Source organism: Lissotriton helveticus, chromosome 8 (assembly GCF_964261635.1).
Source record: "Lissotriton helveticus chromosome 8, aLisHel1.1, whole genome shotgun sequence".
NCBI lineage: Eukaryota > Metazoa > Chordata > Amphibia > Caudata > Salamandridae > Lissotriton > Lissotriton helveticus.
This window is the reverse complement of record NC_136069.1, coordinates 1,128,371,900-1,128,391,999: the sequence shown is the minus strand read 5'-3', so window position 1 is coordinate 1,128,391,999 and position 20,100 is coordinate 1,128,371,900.

The window sequence follows — 20,100 nt, the reverse complement described above, 5'->3', positions numbered from 1 at the left end:
TTTTGCCACCAGAGATGTGTTGAGCCTTCTGCTTTCCGCCACCATATGTCCAGTTGAATTGTGCTTGCTGCTGAGCCTAATATGTTAATCTTGCACCTTGAATTCTGTCACTTCATATTACTATATATAGTTAGCTCAATTGAGTGGACTTTCATATTTATAAAGAATAGTAATTTGTGAATTATATCCAGATACCATGTAGAAAATGCACAGTGCCTATTAAATCAACGTTCACTATAGATCAGTTTTGTTTTGATTGTTTTCCATTATGATGTGATTCCCTGATAACAACTTTTATTATGATAATTTCTCTTACATTGTCGGTGCGATGTTCTGCGCTACACTTCATGAAGTGCTGGGATTACTGGGTTGTATACATTTATTTGTATAATTGTTTATAATTTTAATGCAATGTTAAGATAGTTCTAGATGTTACAGTTGTCAGTAACTTTTAAGGCATTTTTGCAAAGAAAGTTTGAGAATGGAAATTAACGATAATATATTCCAAACAAAATTGATATTCTTACCCTTGATATTTGATAAGTGGTAATTCAACAGTTTGTTTATCAGTGGTATTGAACTTGAATATTCAGCCTTATAAAGACTTGGTATTATTGTAGGCAATCTTTTGACTTGGCTTCCTCATGTTCAGGACCTTCAGATTGGAATGGTATGTTGCTGTTCATGGAGGGCACATGTTAGGGACCACTGTGCTGGTGGCTCTCTAATGACAGATTTCATACATTTTAAGTCAAAGATCATTTCAAAATCATTGCATTTATCCCAAGTGTTTAGTAATAGAGAAACTGCACAATTGGGTATCACAGAGATCAGAAGTATATTGAAAATCGTCTCTTTAACAAGCTCAGACTCTCAATGTCTGATGTTTCTTGAGCTGAGAATCTGATTGCCTCAAAGAGAAGGGAATCAGCCATGATTCTGTATGCGGACCAACTTAGGGGCATATGTACAAGGACTTAACACCACCATAGTGACAGTTTTCTGTCACTACAGTGTTTTTTTTAATCACCGTATGTACAAGTAGCCTCTAACCGCAGTTAGCGAGAGTTTATTGGCAATATTGTCTGTTTTTCCTAATGCTATTACTGTTAGCGAAAGGCAACGAAAATGAGATGCAAGGTAGGTATTCCCGTGCAAAACCGCCCCTAACCCCACTTCGTGATATTTACAATGATCGCAGGGCCCAGCGAAATGTTAAAAAAACAGCCGCTAAGGCCCGTTAAGTGGCAGGTTTCAAAGACCAGAAAAAAGGTTGTCTTAAAAATGGAGATAACAAAACAGGTTATAAGGGGGAGTAGCCCAGAACCACATTTGACAACCCACTGATGCCATGGAGGTACTGCTCATGCAGCTTGGAACACCAAGAAGACCACAACAACTGCTGCCTGCCCCCATGACCAGCACGGAGGCAGCGCCAAAGAAGACTGCGGGTATATCTTCACTGAATCACCCTGCTAGACCGAACACCAAAGGATGTTATAGTCCCAAAGCTGCAACCACCATCACAGTGTTGCAACAACATCCCTCCGCAGACAAAGCTCCTAGCAGTGCTGAACATGTTGGCCTCAGGTAGCTTCCAACCAACCACTGCCAGAGTTGGGTGAGTCTCACAGTCATCCTTTTCAAGGTTCCACCCAAACATATTGGATGCCATCATCAGCCTGACGCCACAGCACCTACGCTTCCCCAACACTGCTCAAGAAAATCTTGACACCAAACAAGGCTTCAATGCCATTGCTGGCTTTCCCCATGTGTTGGCGGCAATTGACTGCACCTGTGTCCTAGTTGTGCCTCCTGCGGACACTGCACACATTTAGCGGAACAGGAAGCACACACACTCCATGAACTTGCAGGCAATCGTGGACCACCGGGCTTGTTCACCATGTTTCCAGGGAGTGTGCATGACTCCTACATCTTCTGGCAGTCCATCATCAACCAGCCGTTTGAGAATGGCACATATGGAAATGGACTGCTTGTTGGTAAGTACAAACTGAACATACCACTCCCAACAAGTCCACAATCATGTCTCACACAAATGTGAATATACACATGTAGCAAATGTTAAATAACATGCCTTCAAGTATGTCTACCCACCATACACAAGAACCTAAGGGAATGCGACCCTTGGGGTTAGCCTTGTAGACAATCTTCCATCCAAAGCCCTGCCCATCCGTCACACAGCTGCAAATGCTGGGAGAAGTTGGAAACACATAGATGTGAGGGTGGGTCAGAACCAATGAGGAAAGTGTGAACACAAGCCTAAGTATGGTGGCGGTGTCCTGCATAGTCATGAGCTTGTGTAGCACAGACTGTCACATGCTGGCGCAGGGGGCACGTCTGCATCCCAGTCTGATGTAAATTAGCGCATTTGTGACTGCATCCTTGGATTGTGGGGGATACATTTGAGGCTCTTATAGAGGATGCAGAGGGTATAGAAGTAGCTGGATGTGATGGCAGTGACCTGTTGGTATGTGGAGAGGGTGGATTTGAGTACGATACCCAGGTCTCTGGCCTGGTCTGTGTGTGTTGTGGGACTGACGAGGGTGGTGTGACACCAGGAGCTGTCACATGCTGCTGGGGTGTTTCCAAGGATGACAACTCATGTTCTCACTGTGTTGAGTCTCATGCGGATGTTGCTCATTCAGTCTGCAACTACCTGCTTTCCTTCATGGAAGGTGAGTTTGGTGGTGGTGGGCTCCTTGGTGAAGGAGAGATGAGCTGGGTGTCCTTGGTGTATGATACTATGCTGAGTCTGTGCTGTTGGACGATGGGGCGAGGGGCGTTGTGGATGTTGAAGAGTGTTGGGCTGAGCAATGATCCCTAGGGGCACTCCTCATGTGAATATTTGTGGATTCAGAGAGGAAGGGTGGCAGTATGGTCCCTTGGCTTTTGCTGGTGATGAATGATGGTAAACAGTCAAGGGTAGTTCCTTGTATTCCTGTGTCATGTAGTCTGCCCACTAGTGTGTGTTGGGAGACTGTGTGGAATGCTGGCCACAGGTCTGGTAGAATCATGGCTGAGTTGTGGCCTTGTCCGAGGCTGGTGTTGATGCTGTCTGTGGCAGCGAGTAGGGCTGTCTCTGTGCTGTGGTGGCTTAGAAATCCAGACAGAGACTTGTCCAGGATGGCGTTGGCCGTGGCTTATCTGGTGGTCTTGGTGAATTTATGGATGATGTTGAATATGTCTTCTGTGTTGGTGGCATAATCAACTATTATGTTGTGGCAGAAGCTCCTATCAGTGCTACCGATGTGGTGGTGGTATTTGGACATGGTGTCCTTGTATGTCTAGGAGTTAATGTGTGCCTTACAGTTTATCCTGTATTTCGCCACGGTTCTGCAGGTGTATGTGGAATACTTGAGTTTGGTTGTGAAATATGCGGATTTGCTACTGCACTGTCTGTCAGAGTTGTGTGGCGTGGTGAGTTTGTCTGCGCATTTGGAGATCCATGTGTGGGATTCCCTGGAAGGGTGTTTGGCATCTGTTGCAGTGTTGGGGGAAATGCAGTTGAGGGTTGATACCATCAGCTCATCAGTGACTCAGCTCCAGTACCATAGCGTTGCGTGATGTGTGAGTGTCTCCGGCTTGGTTATGTTGCCAAGGAAGTGTATGCAGTGATGGACAGTCTATGGGTGCTGTGTGGTGTGGCCGAAGGGCACGCTGTTTACTCCTGCAAAGAAGGGGGTCAAGGGTGTCTCCTGCCTTGTGTGTCAGTGTGGATAAGAGTTGTGTCATTCACATGTTGGCGACCTCTTCATCCAGTGGGTAGTGGAGTTGGTGTCTTTGGGGTTGTTGAGGTGGAAGTTCAGGTCTACGATGAGTAGGTAGTCCATGGAGGTGATGGCTTGGGGTGCAAAGAGGTCGTTGATAGTTCTGGCAAAGCAGTCCATGTGTCTGGGGGTCTGTAGGCAAGTGTGCCACAGAGTGTGGAGTCGAGGCTGGGCTGGACCTGGAAATGCATGTCTTCTGTGGCGGAAAATGTGTTACTGGAGGTGCAGAGGGACTTTTACATGCACGGTGGTGAGGACTCCTGCCGGGTGTTGGGGGCAGTCATCCCTCTGGATCTTGTCTCCATCTGGGATTGTGAGGACAATGTTAGTGGCAGAGGAGTTGGTGGTCCAGCTGTCCAAAAAGAAGGTGAGATTGGGTGATAGTGTGTCCTGGAGGTACCATATGTACACAGTGTGTCTGGGTAGGGAGTGCATGTTGATGAGGATGCATCTTAGTGCATTGGCAGTGTTGGTGGCCTGGGCGGAGGTGAAGGTAATGCAGCAGCAGAGGCAGGATAACTGGCTGTGGGTGGTGTACATTGTGGCTTGTTGTCAGTTGTACTTCCTTCTCGAGTTGAGTTCGATAATGGTGGATGAGTCGTAGAGGGAGACGTAATGAGATCCAGGGTCCCTGGCTCCGATTGTGTCTGGGTCATGGACGGACGCAGAAGTGCTTACATTTTGTGTGCCTCCATTGCAACAGTGGTGCTAATGTGCAGCCACTGTTATTACATAGGGTAGGGGGTATGGATGAGCAGCTGGGAGGCAATGCAATCTGCATTGATGATGGACAATTGTCTGAAGCTGAACATAGTAAAGCTAATTTATCTAAGTAGCACATCTCACACACACAAAAATAGGAACACTGCAAACACAGCATGCACATATACTAATGGACACGTCTTCCCATTTCATGTTACAGGTGATCATGGATATGCACTATCTCCATGGCTGATGACACCCCTCAGAGCAAAAAACATCCAGGCACAGAGACATTACAATGTTGTACTTGGACACACCAGGTCCATTGTGAAGAGAACATTTGGTGCACTCGACATCCCAGGCGGCAGACTGCTCTACAGCCCTGAATTAGTCTGCAAGACCATCGTGGCATTTTGTGTTCTGCACAACATTTGTGTCCGCACCAATGTACCATGGCTAGAAGTACCAGATCAACAGGACAATCCAGAGGAGGACGAAGAAGAAGAGACTGATGCTGCACACCCCCTAGCCATGGCTGCAGGAACAGCACGAAGGGACAGAATCAACCTCAATTTGTTGACATGACCACATCAAAATATGTCAACACGTTCTTTGTTTAGATGTGAAAAATGCACATGAGCATAGTTCTTCAAATAAAACATCACTACACAAAAACCTTGTGTGTGTTAGGTTCCCACTCGGCCCACACACTGCAGGAACGACGTATGTACTCACCACTTCCCCGACTCATCAGCCACTCAAAGAGGTATTAAATGAGTAGACTGATGACCCAGAAAAGGGGGTGGATTACGGGGAGACACCAAGTCTACCACCCCTATGGAGCGAAACACAAACTGCTCCTTCTTCCACGCGTCTGCACCTACAAAAACACAAAGGACACACAGTTCATAATACATGCCCTACCAGAAATCCCAACATCAGTGACCATGTCCTGTTCCCACAATCATAAAGACTAGCAAAAAAATGGTCAGGGGTTCTGCCCATTTAACCCTCCCATACCTGAGCAGGAGACATCCTAAGATGAAAAAGTAGTAACAAAAGGTACCAAAGGGATTGATCCAAATTTAATTTTCAAACAAGAAACAGTTAGTTCTCTTGCGACATAGAAATCAAACATGCAAAAAATATTTTTCATATATAAATTCTTCAGCACACATATGAGCGGACATCAAGGGGAACACAACAACCAACAGTCTATCTACAAAATATCACATATACATATATACAAATATACATTACATTTACAATATCACGTTTCTATGTACCCCAAACAAAACAAACAATATATATAAAAAAATATATATATATAATCCTAATTCGGATCGGTGCCTCCACTTAATTTATAATGAGAGCACAACACAATGGTAGTCCCAAGAGTAAAGCACCTGGGGGTTACAAAATCAACCCAATCTATATTTATATAGGTGCCAATCAGAAAAAAATCCAACAACTTATTTCATCATAACAAGGGACTCCAATTGAAGCAAAAGGTGTCGACGCAGTCGCGGTCACGTTTCAGCCAGATGATGTAGGCTTCATCAGGACAATGGGTACTCTATACTTATCGGTCCTCGTAAATTCTCGGACAGGTGTTGGCAGCCCGCAAACACACCCCTCGTGGGGGTGTGGGGATGGGGCAGAGATCACTATCTGGCCCCAAGACAAGGAAATCTTCCTTTATATATACGCAGTGAGTCCACTTGGATAAGGCAAGCGAGGGACAGGCGTGGCTTGAATTCCACGTGCTATCTGCAGTAACACGACTTTAGGCAACACGGACAACCGGTGTTCACTACGGCGAGATCAAAACTCCAATACAGTAACAGCAATCGGGACCCCACTTCCACTAGCGTTCTGTCCCGCCCCTCCATACTGAAACGTGGCAGGCTGTAAAACAGGGGCAGTCCCTCTCACATGTGCCTGTTCTCTAGCTCTTACGGCCCCCAGCTCCTGTCTAAGGCCCACATTCTCTTGCCGTAAGTCTTGTACCTGGGACTGTAAGGCAGCCAAAGCCCCCATCACGTCCTGCATAGTGGGGACATCAGTGCCCCCACCCGGTGGACCTCCCGTATCCACATCCATACTCGTCCAGGCAGTGTAACACTTCTTGGGATAGTTATTCTGTTAGGTTCCCACTCGGCCCACACACTGCAGGAACGACGTATGTACCCACCACTTCCCCGACTCACCAGCTACTCACAAGAGGTATTAAATGAGTAGACTGATGACCCAGAAAAGGGGGTGGATTACGGGGAGACACCAAGTCTACCACCCCTATGGAGCGAAGAACAAACTGCTCCTTCTTCCACTCGTCTGCACCTACAAAAACACAAAGGACACACAGTTCATAATACATGCCCTACCTGAAATCCCAACATCAGTGACCATGTCCTGTCCCCACAATCATAAAGGCTTACCAGTTAGAAGCACAGGTTTTGTATCGTGGAGACAGCCAGCCAGTTCTTCCCCAAGATAAGTCTCTTGGAGCCGATATAAAGCTGGATCAACAAAACAAAGCAAGGTGTCTCACATGTATGTATTGTGGGGGGAAAAACTCCAGAAGGACAAAAAAAAAACACTCACGCTTCAGGAACAGCGTGTAAACCGGAATGGGAAAATTAGGTCAGTAGAACGGGGAAGTATGACGAATGCAACCGTGTTTGATTTGCACTTGCGGATTGACCTAAAACGTAATTTCCACCTTACAAAGACATGGAGCGGTGAATCCGAGAGCCGCGCAAAAGTGAAGAAAAGCGACGACTCTCACCGCGTTCTCCTCGTTATACTAACTGAATCAACTGCTGATCTCTGAGGAAAACAAAAATAAATCCCAAAAACCCAGGACAACGAAGTACATAAAAAACCAATATGTACATAAACAACACGGAACCAAAACAAAAACGGGGGGGGGGGAAGGCTACCTCACTAACTAACTAAGCAGGGATATTAAACCAAGGGGACTCGGAAAGGACAAAAAGGGCCAGACTCAAAAAAGGGGCTTGGACAGGAAGGGATCAAAAAGAAGGAATGCAATTCTCACAAGCCCGTGAAAATCGACACCACAAGGTCAAGAACACAGCTACCAGCAACAGGAACCCACAGGTGAGCAGTAACAAGCCCCGGCATCAAGGTAGGACTGACCTTTATCCCACCCCCGGCCGGTCATGTGTCAACAGGGCATGGTCACTGAAAGAGGACTGCACCCGATTCCTAACAGTACCCCCCCAATGATCCTCCCCACCGGTCGAGGTTTCAGGGGATGCTGTCTATGGAACATCCTGACTAACCGAGGTGCATGAACCCCTCCAGCGGGCTCCCACGTCCTGTCTTCCGGGGAATATCCCTTCCAATCAACCAGATAGTATAAACGTCCTCTCCTACGTCTGGAATCAAGAATAACCTGGACCTCAAACTCCTCCTGTCCATCGACCATCAAAGGGGCAGGAGGGGGTAACACCTGATCAGAAGGGACATATGGTTTTAACAAGGAGGTATGGCACACAGGATGGACTTTATAATCCTGCGGCAACTGGAGCTTCATAGCCACTGGAGTGACCACCTGAACCACCGGAAAAGGGCCCACAAACCTTGGTTGCAGTTTCCGAGATACCCGCAATCTCAGATTGCGAGAAGCCAACCATACCTGGTCACCCACTTGATAAGAAGGAGCGGGGACCCGATGACGATCGGCCTGCTGTTTCATAACGGCCTTAGCTTCGTGCAACCGTGCCCTCGCCACCTCCCAGATGTCACTCAACCTCTTACACACCTCATCAATGGCCGGCACATGCCCAGTAGGTTGAATAGCCAATGCTTTAGGATGATACCCCAATGAACAATAGAAAGGAGTCATACCCAAAGCGGAATTACAGACTGTTGTTATACGCAAACTCCGCTATGGGTAAAGCAGTCACCCAGTCACACGACAGGGACGAAATCAGGCACCTCAAGTACTGTTCCATAGTCTGGTTGGTGCGCTCAGTCTGGCCATCAGACTGCCGATGGTATGCCGAAGACAGCCGAACTTCCATCTTAAGTACCAAACAAAGCTCTGTCCAGAAATGGGACACAAACTGGGCCCCTCTGTCGGACACAATAACCGACGGCAAGCCATGTATCCTCACCATTGAGGCCATAAAAACCAAAGCCATCTCCTTAGCTGTAGGGATCTTGGCTAGCGGGATGAAATGCACCATTTTTGTGAATAAATCCACCACCACCATAATGGCGGTGAATCCAGACACAGAAGGTAAATCTGTCACAAAATCCATACTAATGGTATGCCAAGGAGAGGGATGGACCTCTAAAGGCTGCAAAAGACCAGAGGGCTTACCGTGTGAGGGCTTACTAATGGCGCAAACAGGGCAAGCGGACACATAACCCTGAATATCTCGCGCCACTGTCTCCCACCAGAACCATCTCAAACATAGCTCCTTCGTCTTCCGCATCCCTGGATGTGCCACCAGTGCAGAAGAATGACACCACTCTAAAACCATCTCTCTCAGGGCTGGAGGAACAAACAACCGACCCTCGTTATACAATAACCCATCTAGAGATACCATCTGGGGTAATGCCAACCAAGGAGTCAGATCCACCTGACGCAACCGCTCTTCCACTAGAGAAGGAAAGTCATCAGTAGTTAACAGCCCGATGATTCTCCCACTCTCAATCATTGGTCTTTCTTCCTTCACAGAACTCACTTCATCCGGAACCACATGGATCCGGGAAAGGGCGTCAGATTTAATCTGCTGTACTGCGGGACGGTAGGTTATAACAAAATCATATTCGTTGAAGAATAGAACCCAACGCATCTAGCGCGGAGTCAAAGCCCGAGCCGACCGGAAAAACTCCAGATTTTTATGGTCGGTATAGATTGTAATGGTGTGCCTAGCGCCCCATAAATAATGGCGCCACTCTTCAAAGGACAGCTTCACAGCCAATAACCCCCTCTCCGCCACTGTATAGTTGCGTTCTGCCGGCAACAAGGTTTTAGAAAAGTAAGCGATAGGGTGCATATGGCCTGTACTCTCCTCTCGCTGTGATAATACCCCACCCACCGCACATGAGGAGGCATCCGTTTCCACAAAGAACGGCAGGGCAGGATCAGGATGCGTCAACACAGGTGCTGACGTAAAACTCTTGAGCAACAACCGGAAGGCGTCCTGAGCCTCAGCAGACTAAACGAAGGGAACCCCCTTCCTCAACAGAGGGGTCATAGGTGCCACTATATCGGAAAAGTGGGAAATAAAACGCCGATAAAAGTTGGCGAAACCCAGAAGCACCTGAATGTGCTTCACAGTGGATGGAATAGGCCAGGTCACAATAGCCTGAATCTTCTTCGGGTCCATTCGTATACCTTCCGCTGAGATAATAAACCCCAAGAACTCAACCTCTGAAGTGCTAAACTGACACTTTTCAAGTTTGGCATATAGTTGATGCTCCTGCAGTTTCTGTAGCACCTGTAACACATGCTCTTGGTGTTCGGCAGCAGTGTTCGAGAATATAATAATATCATCCAAGTACACAATGACAGTCCTGTCAAGATACTCACCAAGGACTTCATTAATAAAGTACTGAAATGCCGCCGCTGCATTGCATAAACCGAACGGCATTACACAGTACTCAAAAAGGCCCTGTTTGGTCTTAAAAGCCGTCTTCCACTCATCCCCGGATTGAACTCGAATAAGATGGTATGCGCCCCGCAAATCCAATTTGGTAAACACCGTGGCTTTGCGGAGCTGGTCCAACAACACGGGGATGAGAGGAAGAGGGTATTTGTTCTTCACTGTGGTCTTGTTTAAGGTTCTATAATCCACACAGGCCCTCAACGTCCCCTCCTTCTTTGGTATAAAAAATATCGCCGATGACACTGGCGAACAGGAGGGATGGATAAAACCTGATTTCAGCATCTCCGCAATATACTCCTTGAGATGTTGTTCTTCGGGATCTGAGAACGCGTATATACGACTACATGGCAGAGGGATACCAGGCACCAGCTCGATCCTACAATCAAAGGATCGGTGTGGAGGAAGACCCTCGGCCTGACCTTTATCAAACACCTTCTTAAACGCAGCATACTGCGGTGGAACTGAACACACCTCTGTTACCGCACAAGACAGAGGGGGGATCCTTTCATGGGCCTCTCTGTAGCAATGTTTCAAACAATGTACTGAATCCAATGTCACCAAACGCTGCACCCAATCAATCCTGGGAACCCCCAACACTAACCCAAAAGACGGAGCGTCAATTAAGTCAAACACCACCATCTCTGAATGCCCATTCTCACACAACAGTCTTAAAGGAACGGTTTGACGTGTGATGCACCCTGATGTCAATTCTGTTCCATCAATGGCTCTCACCGGCTCTGGGTGTTGCTTATACAGACAGGATATCCTCAGTTTATCCGCCAATTATATATCTATAAAGTTACCGGTGGCCCCAGAATCCGATAACACTGACACCGGTACTTGTTCCTGTACCGAAAGCAACAGATGGGCTGATATAACAAAATGCCTAGGAGCCATATCCACTGCCCCCACTACTTCATACCGTCCCCTTACTTCATCCTCCGAATGGGTGTGACAATCCACATGGACAAAGGCAACCCTCTTACCATACCCAGCACCAGATGGTTTCACAGGACATTCCCTGGCGAAATGCCCACCCTGTCCACAATACAGACAGAGATTTAACTCTCTTCTCCTTTTCTTTTCTTCGGGGGTCAAGGGCCCTCTTACTCCCCCTATCTCCATGGGTTCGGGAGCGCTCTTATGCTCCCCAAGTGGTTTGATGTCCGGTTTTACGTAACTGTGGGATACTTGATATCGGCTCCGATCACCCCGCCTCTCAGCCAATCGGTGGTTGAGTTTCACTACAAGGTCTATGAACTCAGCACAATCGTCTGGTGGGTTCACCACCTGTGATACAACGTCCTTGAGTTCCTCAGACAGACCCTAATAGAACAAAGAAGTCCGCTTCTCCGCCGGCCAATGGGTCTCAGACACCAACCGGTTGAACGTAGCTATGTATGTTAAGAGATCCTGTCTGCCCTGCCGTAGCTTTAGTAATTCCGAGTCGCTTGCCTGCATGAACGCATGCTTGGCAAACAGCCCTCGCATCAACTCTTTGAACTCCGCATAATTGTTCAACACACGATCATCACATTCCACTAAAGGAATAACCCACTGAGCAGCGGTGCCAGCCAAGTATGAGATTGTGAAAGCGACTTTAGCTGAATCATTAGGAAAAGCCCCAGGTCTGCACATGAAATGTAACTGGCACTGATTCATGAACATCCCGCATTTGTCACTCTCTCCCGTAAACCTCTCTGGGGGGGCCAATGGTACCGGAACAGGGGAGGTGACAGTAACAGCAATCGGGACCCCACTTCCACTAGCGTTCTGTCCCGCCCCTCCATACTGAAACGTGGCAGGCTGTAAAACAGGGGCAGTCCCTCTCACATGTGCCTGTTCTCTAGCTCTTACGGCCCCCAGCTCCTGTCTAAGGCCCACATTCTCTTGCCGTAAGTCTTGTACCTGGGACTGTAAGGCAGCCAAAGCCCCCATCACGTCCTGCATAGTGGGGACATCAGTGCCCCCACCCGGTGGACCTCCCGTATCCACATCCATACTCGTCCAGGCAGTGTAACACTTCGTGGGATAGTTATTCTGTTAGGTTCCCACTCGGCCCACACACTGCAGGAACGACGTATGTACCCACCACTTCCCCGACTCACCAGCTACTCACAAGAGGTATTAGACTGATGACCCAGAAAAGGGGGTGGATTACGGGGAGACACCAAGTCTACCACCCCTATGGAGCGAAGAACAAACTGCTCCTTCTTCCACTCATCTGCACCTACAAAAACACAAATGACACACAGTTCATAATACATGCCCTACCTGAAATCCCAACATCAGTGACCATGTCCTGTTCCCACAATCATAAAGGCTTACCAGTTAGAAGCACAGGTTTTGTATCGTGGAGACAGCCAGCCAGTTCTTCCCCAAGATAAGTCTCTTGGAGCCGATATAAAGCTGGATCAACAAAACAAAGCAAGGTGTCTCACATGTATGTATTGTGGGGGAAAAAACTCCAGAAGGACAAAAAAAAAAACACTCACGCTTCAGGAACAGCGTGTAAACCGGAATGGGAATATTAGGTCAGTAGGACGGGGAAGTATGACGAATGCAACCGTGTTTGATTTGCACTTGCGGAATGACCTAAAACGTCATTTCCACCTTACTCCGAGAGCCGCGCAAAAGTGAAGAAAAGCACCGACTCTCACCGCGTTCTCCTCGGTATACCAACTGAATCAACTGCTGATCTCTGAGGAAAACAAAAATAAATCCCAAAAACCCAGGACAACGAAGTACATAAAAAACCAATATGTACATAAACAACACGGAACCAAAACAAAAACGGGGGGGGGTGAAGGCTACCTCACTAACTAACTAAGCAGGGATATTAAACCAAGGGGACTCGGAAAGGACAAAAAGGGCCAGACTCAAAAAAGGGGCTTGGACAGGAAGGGATCAAAAAGAAGGAATGTAATTCTCACGAGCCCGTGAAAATCGACACCACAAGGTCAAGAACACAGCTACCAGCAACAGGAACCCACAGGTGAGCAATAACAAGCCCCGACATCAAGGTAGGACTGACCTTTATCCCACCCCCGGCCGGTCATGTGTCAACAGGGCATGGTCACTAAAAGAGGACTGCACCCGATTCCTAACAGTGTGCATATTCATACTCTGCATGAGTACATACATATGACGAGAGAAAGTTTAACAATGTGCATTTATTATTGTTGAATTGTATGTTTGCGGATGGGTATGTGTTTTTGGGGTCTGCTATGAAATTTGGGGTGTGTTTTGGGGTTCAAGATGAAATTTAGGGTGTGTTTCGGGGTCCAAAATGAAATTTAGGGTGTGTTATGGGGTCCAAGACGAAATTTAGGGTATGTTTTGGGGTCCAAGAATAAATTTAAGGTGTGTTTGGGGTCCAAGATGAAATGTAGGGTGTGTTTTGTGGTCCCAGATGCAATTTAGGGTGTGTTTTGGAGATGAAATTTAGGGTGTGTTTTGGGGTCAGAGATGAAATTTAGGGTGTGTTTTGGGGTCAGACGGCAGCACACATGTAAATATTATAAACATTGAGGATTAATGCTTTCCTCTGACTTTTGCTGAGATAGGAACATCTATTCACCAGCATCCCATGTTGGTGCAGACTACCATGTATGCTGCTCTTATACCTCTGGCTAGATTACCATTGTAGGAGATATGAAAGTTTACATATTTAGCATATGACTTCTCAAGAGTGACATACACCATCAATAGTTTTGACACACCCTTGTGCATTCTACATCAATGTTATTGTCATAACACACATATTTGTTTTATGTCTCACAACCGACGCCTTCAGGGACCCACACGTCACTGGTGAGCACACCCATTAAATGTTATCAATGTGAAATGTGATGAGTAAGTATTGGAGTTAACACATAAAAGAAAAATTCAATTGTAGAGATTTACTACTCACAGATAAGAGCTCAATTATTTCTCCCTTAGGTATAAGTATTGGTTGATTAGTTCCTCTGCATCACTGTTTATTCTCAGAGTGTTTCTCTTAGCCCAGATGCAGTGGGAGTATTAGAGCTCACCCCAGTTTTGAACCTGCTACCTCCTATGTACGCCACCCCAGTACATAGGGGGCAGCGTCAAATACAATGTGTGTTGCGCTGGAACAACCCACACAACACCCACTGGATGAACCTTTCACACTAACCATAGTGTGAAAGGGTGCATGATGTACAAGACAGCTTTAAGCCACTTTACATGTCTTAATGCTGCCTTGTACATAATGTGCAGCCCCTTTCTCCACAATGATGTCACTGAAAGTGATGTAATGGTGGCGATAGTGGCTTGCCCAAATGCCCCTGACAGGGTCATAGGGGTGTGACAGTACCAGTCACATGTCATGCACTGTCATGTCAGTGATGCCAGCATGTTGGAACTGATCATTAATACTACATTGCATTGTACATGTTATTCTCAAACTTCACTATCTTTTCTTAGAGTGTAGGCTCCCATGTTCCACTGACCCAGTGTTACTGTGTTCAATGTAGAAAATGTACCTAGTGACTCACATTTGTTTATTTCTAATATTTGACAGACAACATGTACCCAGAGGAGGTCCATGCATTTAGGGTCAGAAAGGGCCGGTATCTCCACATCCGCAAGGTGGCAAAGGGATATCGAAACATGTCAAGGAGATATCAGGAAGACAGAGCAGCTGGTAGGTGGAAATCAGTCCCCAATATAGGTCAAAGTCACAGCCAGAGTGTGACACAGGTCAGACCAGGCACTTCTGGTGACAGGCGTGGGTCCCAACATGGGCAGGGATCTGCACATCCACCTGGGAGTACACCGAGCCAAGCTGCAACCTCAGTCTCTGCAACACATTTTGGTGCAGAGGACAACCTAGAACTGCAGCAGGATGATCTGATCATGTGATCCCGTTTACCATGCTGGACCGCCGTGCTATAATGGACATTAATGTCAGGTTGGCATGTCTAGCACGTGAGATGGCTGAACAGACCACTCACATGCAGGACTTAAAGGATGCCCTGGGTCTCCCATATTGAACTGGCCAATTGAGACCCATCCCCCTTTCCTATGTTGCCCCCATGTATTTTATGCATAGTAGTTAGTGGTAGGTTAGTATTTTAATTCTTAGGTAGTGTAGTTGTAGTGTAGTGATAGGTAGTGTTAGTTATAAGAATAGTAGTATATCTATGTTTCCTTTTCCTTTGGGTGGGGGGTTGATGTCTTTGTTTTGTCTGCAACATTTAAAAAAAAAATATATATATATATTTGTGTATGATGTATGTGTAGTTAGTTTATGTTTAGATCAGGTGTATTTGTCTAGTGTTCTGATGTGCCTTAAGGGTGGGAGGGGGGTTGATGTCTCAGATATGTTGTTGCATGTTTAATATTAGTAGAGTTAGATAGTTAAAGTTATTATTCACTTTGTCATAATTCGTTTAGATTAGGTTAGTTGTAGTAGTGCTTAGTGTCAGTTTAGGGTTGTTTCTTTGGTTACATGTTAATAACTTCATACTGTTTTGGAATTCTGTTTGCACTTATATCTGAAGTGGTTTGGGGTTGTTGGTTTTTGCCTTGTTTCCCACCTTATTCAATCTCAGGGCAAATATTTGAAGGTGTATATGTGTTCATGACATGTCACTTAGCTGGACGGATGGTGTCAGGATCCATTTGATTTGAGCACAGTGAACTTGCATGCATTACAGTGTGGCAAGTTGAAGTCATGGCCTAGGCTGGGGACACTCTTTTTTACAGTTGAACATCTCATGTATGACTCACAGATTTGGGATGCACATTGGTGCACATTTGCAATATAATGTTGGAACATGGCCTTTGATAGACATTGACATTGCAACTCTTGTCCATCATGATGATGGATGTCTTCACTGTGTTCCAAAGATTACGTCCACACCCTTCTTATCCTAAAAGCCTGGCGCTGAGGCCTTCTAACATGCACATACATAGGCACACTTGCTGCGTATTGAAAGTGTGTCATCATTATGGGCTTTCGTTGTTCCTGTGGCTGGTGTCTCACCCTCCTGACCATGCACAATGTTGTAAATTATCTGGTCAAATGTGCATGGCACAAGGCCAAACACAGTTCTGCAGCAAACAGGAGGGGAAATGTAGCATTGGACCCTGTAGTGCCGGTGTCATTCCCACTTTTCCCTGCTGTAATTATTGTTGTTGCCTCATAGTTTTGCCACACTTGAAATGTTGATGCAGCATCTAACTATGTGCTAAGTGCTGTGCACTACACATCACTGGACACAATGCCATCTCCTTTCACACTGAGCACAGCATGAGAGGGTTCCTTGTTTCCAAGGCATTGTTAAGCCACTGTAAGTGTCTGACAGTGGACTTTCACTTAAGGCTAAGTCCCTATTGCAGACGGAGCTTCACTAAAACAGACATTGTGATTCCAATAGCAGGTGGGCGATATGTGCCACAACGAATTGTCATCTATGTGCATGTGGTGTGCTCTATCTTAGAATGTGACATGCAACAACCCTCCTCACAACAAGCTTTGCCAACCCCGTTAAGTGTGAGTTGATCTGCTTAGTGAGACTTGACATCAATGCTAAATGGAGGCACTACTTGTGGCATGCAACAGACTTGGACCTATTTCCACACATGCCTATTGCCATCATGTACGGAGGGCAATGTTAGGATATTGCTAGTAGGTCATATCTAATCAATGAGGACACAGCTAGATTTCACATGCCAGTCATCTCTCTACCTATCTGTGACACAGTTTAACATGAAGATCGACCATGTGTCACTCAGTGTACATTGGTATGGATTCACTGCTCAAACATTATTGGAGATTTCTATACCTGAATACTCATGATGAACACACATCTGTGTAAATTTAAGGTTTTCATGTTTGTTTTGCCACAGTACTTTGGTCAGACAACCCCCATATTTCATAGATGCCCAGTGGAGGGGCTAACAGAGTTCTTTGTGTGGAACATGTCCAGAGGAAGAGGCAGAGTTCAGTCATCAGGCTGATTGCTGTGTCTTTGGGTGAGCATCTGAGTCTGTAGCAGAGGACATTGGAAAATGATATTCCGTGGCACGATGCTGAGCACAGAGTCATGGAAAAGCTGGCCATTTAGCATTGATGAAGACTACCGCTTTCTTAGGAATATTGCTGATTCATCAACATCTTCATCCTCTGATGTGTCATGGACCTTCGGTGTGTGTGGCAGTAGATTGTCAGTCACACTGTGCGGCACTGACACATCAGTGGGCAGAGATGTAGATGTTGAAGCAGCAGCAGCATTCATCTGTGACAAACCTTGATTCAGAACTGCTCTGACAAGCAGCTGCAGGGCATGGAAGATTCCAGCAATGTGTCTGTGGTGTTCAACTGTGGCTGCCATCAGCATGGCTTGCATCAGCTCAATGTTCTCCATGATCATTCGCATGTGATGCAAATCTTTGCTGACATCGCTGGAGCCACTTCGACTGGACAGTTGTTCTTGTCTCTGAGTCAGTACTCCAGCAATGTCAGCCATGGAATGCTGAAGAGCATTGAGTAAACTGTGGGTGTCTATGATGATCTGTAGGTGGTCCTGAATGGGACTGAGACACCCACGTAACCCATCTAATTTTGCAGCCAGGCTGTCAAACCCCACCTGCACCTGACCAGCCATCCCCTGTTGGACCTCTACCATACGACGTTAAAATGCCAGAAGTGGTTCCGCAAGGTCCTGTGAGACAGCTGTGGTAGTCGGTGCTTGCTACTGGGTTGTTTGTGCAGGGGCTACAGATTCCACAACACTGCTGGATGGCCCTGCTTCCGGAGATGGGGTGCCAATTGAGTCGAGCAGATGGAGTGTGTCCTGGTCGATGGTTGCTAGGTCTTCCGCTTCATCATTGAAGAATGGGACAGGCTACTGTACAGGAGATGATGTTTCTCCTTCTGCAACATAAAGGGGAAATTCATTTGTATGTGTGTTTATAGTATGATGATGCACTGTATTGATGTACAAGCAGATAGCTTGACAATGTACATTCATAGGTGCTTATGTACAAGGCCCAATTCCCACAACAACGTCACCTATGTTGATGGTGTAGTGGCAATTGGGTCTGCGTCTTATGTACAAGGCAGCGTTAAGCCATCTAACGTGTCTTGGCTTTGCCTTGTACATAAGGCTCCCTTCACGTTATGCTTAGCATAAAAGGGGTGAGCAGTGTGTTTTGGGGTGGCCGTTCCACCGCAACACCAATTCATTTTTACGCTGCCCCCAATGCACAAGGGTGGCATACATGTGAGGCCATGCAAAAATTAAGACCAGGTTTGAACTGCTCTTAGGATGGCAAACCAAGGAGACATGCATCATTTTGCATAGATTTAGCATTTTCCCATCTGTGCTGCTCAATGCAGGGCACATGTACATACAAATAGCTTGGGTTCTTGTGATTTCTCTTGTGTGCATGCCATCATTCATTTTTTTCCATGCATGCATTGCTTGCTGCCCTCCTGTTGGCTTAACCATTGTGAGACTGGTGCAGCCTAACTTTGTATTGTTGTTGCCAGCTGAACAAACAGAACACCCTTTACCCTCAACGTTGACACCAAATGTAGTGCGAAAGTGGTCCTGGATTTCTGGGCTGTGCATTCAGAAATACTTGTTTCTTCTGATCAGGCACTATCAGCCCGCCACCCCATCACATCAATGTGTGATTGGCAGGGTGATGTGTGTTTGTGAATATTGCACGCAGATGCTGATATGGATGATACATGCTGCACTATTTTGGAATTTTTTGCTGACATTGTTTGTGCGCATATGGTAACATTCCTTATGGTATATTTGTTCACTTCCACTGTTGACTTGCCCAAAGTACTTGTTTACATGCACATCTATGTGTGATGGTTAAGTCAAACCAGGACTAATGTATGGTACAGTTTTAGTTATTGCACCAGTGTGCACTTGTGAGTATAGGAGTACTTTTTGAACTAAGGGGTGATGGTGCCATTTATTTATCAGAGATTTGTGGTTGTCAATTTGCTATTCTTGCTTGATGTCATAGTGGACCTATCATACTTCTTTACAGGGACTCTTTTACTTCTGTGAGTATGGTACACTGACAAGTCACATGGTAAAACATTATGGTGATACATTACTGATGTGCGTAGTCCATTCACTGTACTGTTGAAGGCATATCCCCCCTGCCTGTGACATTTTGACTAAACTTTGCTGAATGTGTGCATTGTGGGATATGCACCTTTTACACAGTAGGCTGCATGATCAATATGTTGTGACAATGCATGTGTTCATAGTATGCAGGCTCACTCCATGCTTTCTCACTTGGTGTACACAGGGCTGCATCTAATGAACATGTAAAGGGGCGCATTTCCTGGAGATGGGGCAGGCTGTCAAAATGTCCCCCTTGCCTCAACAATTGTCTGCACAGGGCTACTTCTCTTTGATGACTAATTCAGGATGCAATGTGAATGCGACAGATGATTTGCACAAGTGAGCATGCCCCTACCGATGTCAGCACACATGCACCATTGTGCAAGGGTGTCTGAGTTGATTTTCAGAGTGTCTATGTGCATGAAGGGGGACCTTACTGCACATAGACAATCTGGAAATCAACTCAGACACCCTTGCATAGTGATGCATGTGTGTTGACATCAATGAGATGCAGCCCTGTGCAGACAAATTGCATGTGTGTGGTGTTGAAGCAAGGGGGACATTTTGACAGCCTGCTGCATCTCCAGGCTATGTACAACTTAGCTCTTTCCTGTTGCCATTATATTGTGGTCTGATATGGACATTGGCTATGTTTAGAATGTATTTTCTGTGCATGTATCCAACTGTATGACCCCACCAATATGTGTCTTGCAATATAATTGTTGACTAGGGCCTTATGTGTCTCTACACCCAGGGACAAGAGTATCTGTGACACAATCTGCAGTCATTGTGGATGTGCACTAGTAGATATTTAATTGTGCATGAGTGACATTGGGC